Below are 9,751 nucleotides of genomic sequence, written 5' to 3' on the forward strand. Positions count from 1 at the left end.
TCATATTCTTTTACAAAAAAAGCAAAAGAGAAATGTTACAACTGCTAAAAGCTGACACTACTCCATTTTTGTTTACCTTTTGCGAAGACGGAAGTTGACCTTCTGACTTCTTCTGAGGTTTTTGTGTCATTTCCTTTGTCCCAGTTCTTGGTATAGCGCCACCACAGGCCAGTGGGCGAACAGGTTTCCCAATTGGTTTGGTTCATTTGGTACATAAAATGTAACAAATGTTATAATTTTCGTTCCCAATCGTACTGAGTCTACTGGACTATCAGGTGTGAAAACACACTTAGAGGACCAAGATATCAGAATTTAAAATCACAGACTCCAAAATGCGTAAATAAACCAAGAACAAAATCCAGAACCACGTCTTCAAACAAAATGTGAGACAATTACAATAAATTTGTCTTACGAATCAAACTTTTAAAAAAAAATCTTTATACTTAATAGTTTTGAGTAAAATCAGATAATGTTTTGCTCTTCTATCTAAGTGTTGATTTTAACATGGAACCTTCTAAAAGCTGCTGCAGAAATCTGGTTAGGCATATGGATTTGCCAAGAAATTAGGTTTTAAACCAAAATTCCTACCGCAAATCTAGGTCCCACTAATCCCCTTTTCCTTTTATAGAAGCCAGTTTTATTCTATGCATAAAAATCAAGCTGAAGCTGATATGTGGTGGTAACGAGGTTACATAAAAGCTTTGTAAACTGCAGAGAAAGCAAAACAGAGCTGTGACGGCTAACAGTAGCTCTGACCTCCCCTGTTCCCAATTCAAGCTTCAATTTGGTAAATTAAAAGGTGATCAAGGAGATTAGAGTAAATACAGATTGCCACATCCCATTTGACACAGTAACCCTGCTGCCAAAAAACCCCGTTTCACACAGAATAAAAAGCCTTTCATTGTCAGTATGGAGAGCGTACCAGCAGCTGTGGTTAATTTAAACAATAGCACTTTGAAATCACATCTTATGCTTTTATTTTAGGCTCCTTCTCCTCCACATTCAATAGTACAGGAGAGGAATGATGTGAGACATTCTTTCTGAAATGCAACCAATGGACCCTCAGGATTTCCGCTTTGTTTTGCAGATGATGGTTTTGGGCTGGCACTAAAACAAATGGGATTAGATTTAGCTCCTGTAAGTCTTAGGCCACAGTTCTGAGTAGAAAAAAAGTTGAATCGCTCTGTCCGGGTCTCAGTTTCTGCCTCAGGCGTGAAGATTTTAGTCTCTTCTTGTCTTGTTCCCAAAGTCTGATGTCAGGATAATGAATAAATATTGTTTGGTGGGTTGCAGGTTGTTCTCTGGTCTGCTGTGCTGAAGAGCCAAAAAGCTAATTTCTCAATTTTCCGGCCTGTCTACTTTCCACTCCTCAGTTATGGTTATAATAAACGCATCATGATGAAAATAAAAATCCAAACCATGGATACAAGTGGCTAAATTTAGCTTGTTTGTTAGCGTAGGTTAACTCAATTCACCAATGTCAAATACTGCAGAATATGACACTATTACATAAATAAAATACACATTTTCAGCTGAATTAATTTCTTGCTATGTTTTCTTGCTGAATTTGACTTGAACGATCGTTCCTGGCAAATGGTGGATTTCTATATCCAGTGCCTATTTTAGGAAGCAATGAACCGTCTTGTAAGTCATATATTCAGCTCAGAGTTTAATAAGTTGGCTAAAACTTTGGGTTTTCATTATGAGTTCTTCACCTGCCTGAGAACCTGCATTAGTTTCCCAGATGCTCAACTGGAAGGTTGATGTAATGTACAGTGCTGTGGATGATGGGCTGAGAGGAATCTAATTAGACAGCCATTGAGGCCACTTTAAAGGAGATGTAAAACAGGTTAGGACAGGAAATCCTATTCCAGGTTGGCTGCTCTGGCTTTCACCACATCCATCATGTACATTTATGGCGGTAATTTTGTGTTTCCCTCTAAAGGGTTTTGCATACAAAGGTCAACAACTAGATGAAGCATTTTTGATAACTGAGAATGGACAAATTTTAGCGCTTATTTCATGCCATTGTGCTTCAGCATCTAAGGCTTAGAGCTGGAGTAGGTAACTTTAAAAAGAAGTTTCTTATATATTTGTTAAAACTGTCACCATGTTGTGACAATATGAGACAAATGATGTGTGAAAACATCAAGTTCCTCCACTTGGTACCTGAGGTACTACTGCCTTCAGCAGAAATTAACAACTCCTCATCAAAACAGCCAATCAGAGCCAGGAGGAGTGTCCTAGCGCTGTCAATCAAACTTGTATACATGCTGTTAAATGTGCTAATAGCAAAGAAACAACTGAAAAACGGTTTGTTCGCCGTCATTGGCCATGCTAACTAGCCATAGCATTTTGATGTGGAGAAGCAGTAGCGTAGCAGAGAGCATGGAGGAGAGTGCGAGCAGCATATACACAAGAATGATTGACAGCACTAAGACTCTCCTCCTGGCTCTGATTAGTTGTTTTTGATCAAACTCTACAGTTTGTCTCATGCTGTCACAACATGGTGACAGCTGTAGCAAATATGTAAAAACATATTTTTTAAAATACTGCAGCTTTAAATTTAGATTTTCAGACTTCAAAGTTGTTGGAGGATGGTGGCGCAGCATGTTTGATAATGACTTATCACGTAAGAAAACTTATTCTCTTGTGATTTTAGTATTTCTTATTTAATGAAAACAGCGCAACTGCAAAATTGTGTTTTTTCAATCAACAAAGTTTTACTCACATTTGTCATGGAAATGCAACAACTTTATTTCGTCATCTGTTCTTGTGCATAATGTTTTCCCTTTTGGTATCTTTTAGCCTCATGTTGTAACTTGGTGCTTTTTTATTCATTTTGATTTTAGACGTCTGGCACAAATTTGAATTGGGTGTAGCTAATGAAATTCAAAATCTTGTAAAAATATATAATTTTTTCAAGAGGGGGCAGTTACTTTTCTTTTATCTCTTTTATTTAGAAATAAAATCATCCTTTGAAAACTGTCTTGTATGTAGTTTGTTTGAATATCAAATATTTAAATGTGACAAAAAGAAAAACTTGATAAAACTGTAAGCTGGTAAACATTTTTTCACAGCCTTACATTCAGACTTAAACTTTGTCCTATATTCTTAATACATCCTGCCTATTGTATGGCTATATTCTCTATTGCAGTGATATTTTCTCATCTTTTGTTGTTGCAGCCAACCCAAGTCGTCCCTCTTTATTAAAGAAAAAAAAGAGCATCATATTGGATTCCAGCTTGAGTTAAGCTGAAATGCTGGACGGTGCCGCAAGATGAAATGCTGCATAAACAGGGTGAAAAATATCAGCCTTCAGAAAAATAATAAATTAAAGGCTGACAAATTTGGATGGGAAATGGGATGTGATTCAGTCAGCCCTCCAGGCAGCCAACTGCGGATTACAATGAAATCTTTTGTGCTCCTAAAAAAAACATTGTAAATTGTGTCAATTTGCAAAACGACGGACTTAGCAGGTTCTCCATCCATTCAGCCATTCAGCTCACAGCAAACCAAGTTAAAAGTTTCCTTTCCAGTGATGTTTCCAGTGGGAAAACCACCAGTGGAGCTCAGAGTTGAATCACAGGTCAAGTGTGAAGTAGCGACAGGACACTGCGAGTTGCCAACACAACCCGTCGCACATCTGCTTGCAGTTTCGTGACAGACCCCCTCCTGGGGCCAAAACAGCCTCCAAAGTGTCTCAGCTCTGCCAGTGACGAGGGAAAGCATAAAGAAACAGATTTAAGGTAAGGTCATTTTATTTATCTGCCACATTTTCAGCAACAAGGCAGTTCAAAGTGCTTCACATGAGTTAGAGGAAATATAAACAAAACAACAAACCAAAAGAAAGGCAAAAAGGTAAAAGTATAACCTACATATTGGTTCCTCATATTTAATAAGAATAAGAGTAAATTGTGCATTAAGTAGTGGTTTCTCTGGATTCCTGTTCTGATAAAACTAAATGTTGGTTCCAGTTGTTCTGGGTTGAGTTATAGATTTGTACCATATAAAGCTAAATGTTGGTTCTCCTTGTTTGATTCTTGTTCTGGTAGTTAAGTAGACATTACTTTCTAAATTTGTTCTAGATTTGTAAACTAACAGGAGTTTCTCTAGATCTTGCCCTGATTTTAAAAGTATAAAGATAAATGTTGGTCTAAACTAATAAATACTCCACAATTTCTAAAAGTAATTAAGCTCTTGTCTTTTTATTATATACAATTATTATATTTTTGTCATGTATTGGTACTTACATGTTGTGTGAAACATCTGCTGTTCTTGTTTTTCCCTGTCGCATTTCACTGTACTGTGTGACAAATAGAACTAATCTAATTTAATCTTATCTAGTGTTTTTTTTATTTAAAATCTAGAAATAGAAATAAGATGGTGGTCTTTAAAAATTGACAAATTTCCAATATTATAATGTGTAATTTTGTTAAACGGTCATGTAACTTTAGTGTCTCTAAACAAGTTTCATATTGAGGGTAAAAATGTGTCTTTGGATTTGAATCCATCCATCCAGTTTCTTTCTGACATTCTTCTGATTATGAATAAACTACACCGAGTTGAACAGGACTCTGGAGCTCTACTTGAGTGACTTTAATGCTGCTTTAAAGAGCTCCTTCAGAGATGTTTATGTTCACCATCACGACTCAGTTTATGAGCCGTACAGCTGCATGTGACTGGAACTGATAGTTATACACCTCTCACTGATGCCCTGTAATTTCTCATTAGATCCAACAGACTCTGTGTCGCATGCTTGCCAAGTGAGTCGTGGGGGGCTCTCAACATGATGCTGGAAATTGCTCTTAATATACTATTAGAGGTCTGTCAATCAAATGCTTACTATTTCCCTTCTTTGAGAGCAGAAGTGGAGGGGACTCGGTGGTGGCGATGTTTCATTTTTCTTTTTCTCTTTCAGGTTAAGAGCCAGTTGACACCGGACATGAAATACAGCAGACTCAGAATATCCTCCACTTCACCCCTGCGATAGGGAGTGTCAAACATTCCCTCAGAGGCCGTGTTCCTGGTTTGAAGTGCTGACACCTGAAGTAGGCTGTCATGTCCTCACTACTCACTGCTTCTTATCGAGGACCTGCAGGCTGCTTCTTCACTCAGCAGACCTCAGACCAGATCTGCTGTTTTCAGCTTCCAGAGAGACCGACTCTAGGTGTTTTTATGCAGTTTGAATGTGCAGAAGGATTTAATTCATCTTCACCGGCTAGGTGAGCTGCAGTGAGTGTCTTAAAGGTGACCATGCTTCCTTGAACAGGTTAGGATTGGAATAATTGCACAAAATTATACTTTTATATAAAAAGATTTCACTCTGATCAGTTATGGTCATTTATAACTCCTTTCAGTATGAGCAGTTTTAGGGCCTCCGTCACTTTAAATTGAACTGCGCTACTGCTGGCCAGCCCCCCCCACAAAATCAATGTTTACACTTGCACATAAAATTGGCTGCAAGCAATTTAAAAAGCATAAGTGGAGCCTCCTGCACAACCAACAAGAATACAGCCAGTGGTTTCAGGGTGATAAGTTGACAACCAAACTCTTGTCTTTTCCAGCAGCCATTGTGCAGTGTATACAGCAATAAAACCAGGTGACCAAATGTCCTAGAGTCCCACTTAGGTTGTTAGGTAACAGGTTGGGCTTTGCTGGGTTTGCTTGGTAACATTGCAGTTCCTGCTGATTTGTGATGCTTTTTAAATGGCTCATTTTCCGAACACCAAAAAGCATGAACTTATTGCCCAATAAGTTTATTTTGTAAGTGCTTAGACTGCTTTCAGAGGCAGTAAAAACCCAAATGGAAGTATAAAAATGTATAAAACGCAAATTTTGCAAAATGGGTCACCTTCACAATCAGTTCTCAGCTGACTGGCTTACAAAATGGATGCTGATATCTACTGCTAGGACTCTCCCTGTCATAAATGGATTTATATTTGACTCACTGTAACTTTTATTGCCCTTTAGTACTTCAATAAACCCAAACTGGACTGAACTATCTGTTTACTTTGATGCCAAGTCAAAACTAAATTGAGATTAAGTGTAGCCTAAATGTCAAAATGATGTCTGATGCTCAGTAGGGTGAGAAACATCTGGAAATAACCCAAAGGAAATAAAAACCCATTATGTTAGAGCTGCATCAGTAGGAAACAGTTAGAGAAATGTCTTTTTCCATATTTGTTATAACTGTTCTAACAATTTTTTCACATGTTATGACGTGAAAAAATTGACCTTCTCCTCCCTGAGCTAGTGTTGCTGTATGAAGAAATGCACCAAAAAACAACCAATCAGAACCAGGAGGCGAGTGTTAGCGCTGTCAATCAACTTTGTGAACTGCTAAATGTGCTAATGGCAACAGCAACTTGCCATTACAGGAAAACCATTTATTCGCCATCATAGGTGATTATGCTAACTTGCCTAGAATTCATGACAGGCTCTGCTGATGGTGGGATTGATTGACAGCGTGAAGTCCCACCTCCTGGCTCTGATTGGCTGTTTCTATTTATTGGGAGAAGGCAGAGGAATCAATTTTGTCACATTTTATCTGTCTCATACTGTCAGAAAATAGTGAGTTTCAACAGATATTTTTTAAAAAATGTCATTTTATTTTATAAAAATAAAAGTTACATACTGCAGCTTTAATTAAAAAAAGGAACAATATAAAAATCAAGCTTGAACCCACATTACATCCACTGCACAGCCTCTCTAACCTGATGAGATAAAAATATTCACATTGGTTCAGATCAGAGAAACAGAAATCAGCTCACAGTGATGTCCTCCTTTCAACTGCAACAATAACTGGTTTGCTGCCAGAGAGCCGAGTGAGCTGACATTCCCACCAACGCCTGCTGGCACATCAAGAAGCCGGTGGTAATTTCTAACTCGGTTAATAATAGAAGAGGAAGTGATCTGATCCCGAACTCTCAGATCCGAGCTTCATCTTTTTCACGTCAGCCTCCAACCCCCTCAGGTTCAGCCCTCAGTTAATGTTGCTTCTTGCTGTACACTCATCACATAATCATTGTGAAACTCTGGGGGATTCGCAGTCTAGATGGTTGGCAGAACATTTAGAGAACACTGAGAGCACACGTCATTAAAATCATATTTTCTCTCAAGCAGCAAATCCGTATTTAGGCGGGGATATTCAGAGCTGCTGTTGATGTTGATTTCTGCCGTTTAGATCTGGCTCTGGGACAGACGTGATGATGCCAAATAGGACGAAAAAACCTGCATCAAACAGGAAATTAATATATCTTTTTCTACATTTATATGTGCTTTATTTGGGTGAGTGAGCTGGAGAAAGCTACAGTATGTAACTTTTATAAAAAAATATTTTTGACATAATTTCTGAAACTGTCACTACATTGTGAGAGCAACAGATATTAGCTTCTCTGCCTTTGCCCAGTGTGCTCAATGCTAACTAGAAACAACCAATCGGAGCCAGGAGGCAGATCTTAGCACTGCCAATCACAATCACCTGTGGCACTGCTGATCCACCCTCCCCCATTTCCTCTCTGCTACAACTAGCATAACTGTAGTAGGAGACCAAACATGCCGGTCTGTGAATGCTAAGGCTAGTTAGCATAGCATTGTTAATGTTAAGGCTAGCTAGCATAGTATGAAATGACAGCAGATAAATGGCTTTCCACTAACGGTTAGTTGTTTCTCCGCCATTAGCGCATTTAGTAGCCAGTACATGATGTTGATTGACAGCGCTAAGACCCTTCCCTTTGCTCTCATTGGTTGTTTTTGGTTGGAAGCGATGGATTTCTTCAGATTGCATAGTTGCTCAGGGAGAAGATTATGTCTCATAACAAACTGTCACTAACAAATATTCTTTATAAAAGTTACATACTAACATAATAACACATGATGACAAAAATAAACATTTTAAACTGGAAATCTGTCAGATTTTTAAAACTGATCGATAAGGAGAGTTTGTAGGAGCAGAAGTTATAATCTATATCAGCCATTCTCTGTCTTCCCCAAACTCACCTGTGTATGAAATATTCAGGCCGGCCTCTCTGAGATCACAGAGATTAGGACAGATTAGATTAAATCCATTATAATTTGATGTTTGCTCCTGGGTTTTAATGGCCGTGTTGTTCATAAGAGGTTCACTGCTGTTAAAATATGATCTCAATCGCGGCAGCACAGCGCCATCATCTGGATGATGGAGTACCTGCACATACATTCCTGGTGTCCTTGTATAAATTGATAAAAATGTATCTTCTTTTAAACATTCAATTAATTGATAACGACTATTTATTACCCAACCCTACGTTATGCATTTATTCATATTTTCCTTTGTGTTAGATTTTATCCACCTTTCTTTCATATTTACTTTTCAAAAGTTAATTTTTTATGCCGATTGCTTAGGTTTTGCCAAAGTCATTATTAAGAGTGAACCATCAACCAACACTGCAGATGCTCCTGTAGAAGAAGAGTTACAGGGAAATTTTTATGTATTTGTATTTTTATGTATTTTTTATGCATGAAATAACCAAATACAATATTTTTGTAGTGATATTAAAAGGTTTTATTCTCCACAGTTTCAGTGGTCCACCATTATAAACTGTGCAGCCTTTATGCTCAGACTGTCACATTTAATCTCCCTAAATTATATACTTACTACATTTATCACTATCTTCCTTACTATTTGCTTGTTCAGTATGGTAATAAGTAATAGACACTAGCGGAACAAGTCATCGTCGGGCCGGGGGGCGGGGCCAATTACCGGGCCCCTAAGGAATCACCGGGCCCCTTACATGGAGTGAAACTGAAACTGTTGAGCGGCAGGGGGGTGGGGGAGGTGTATTTAACATTAAATACACCCCCCCAAATAATGTTTATTTTTTAACATTAAATACACCCTTCTCAAGAGGCGAGGGCGCACTTTCTCTGTCTATAATCACATATTTCAATGACTTGAAACCATTCCTCCATCCCTGGCACCTCCAGGCCCCGGCCCCCATCCGGCCGGTTTGGGGGGCAGCAGCCCCCCCCCGCCCCCCCCCTAGCCCCGCGCCCGGGGATCATATTTACAACACAGAAAAAGGAAGCCATTCTTTTCTAATTAGAAGCTGAACATATGAACTTATAAAAATAAAAGTTAAATCACACAGTAAGAAAATGCAGCTATTTAAAGGGTTTGGCTATAATTTTATTTAAAACAATTATAACTCAATTTATATTTATGGTTGTGTACCTTTCATTTTCAGCTTTTTCTTGCAGGTTTAGACATTTTCCACATATTTTAAGACATGTTCATCAAATCATAAGGTAAATGCTGTCAGATTAAGAGTAACAATGGAAGCACTTGTTGCAAAGTTTCCTCACTAAGCATAAACCTAATTTCTGTTGACTGACAGTCAGCTGACTCAGATTTCCAGGAACTGCAGCAATCCTCATGCACAATGCTGTCTGGTTCACTACAAACAGCACAAAGTTATATTCATTTCTATGTATATTTAAGAGAAGTTTAGTATTTATGTGTTTAATAAAAATACCAGATGAAAATAGTGAATGCTATATGAATAAATAAACAAATAAATAAAGCTGATACATCAAATAATATTAAAAAATTGATTGTGAAACTGCTAAACCAACAATGCTCTTCCTCATGCTTGAAAATGTGGCGGTCATAGCAGGTGTTACTGAAAATTTCTAAGTAAATGATTCGCCTCAAGCTACTGCTGCAGATATTGACCAATCAGAGGCTGTGATGCAGTGATCTGACCAATAG

The sequence above is a fragment of the Poecilia latipinna genome, unplaced genomic scaffold (assembly GCF_001443285.1).
Source record: "Poecilia latipinna isolate Pla-1442-1.1 unplaced genomic scaffold, P_latipinna-1.0 Scaffold1024, whole genome shotgun sequence".
NCBI classification, from domain to species: domain Eukaryota; kingdom Metazoa; phylum Chordata; class Actinopteri; order Cyprinodontiformes; family Poeciliidae; genus Poecilia; species Poecilia latipinna.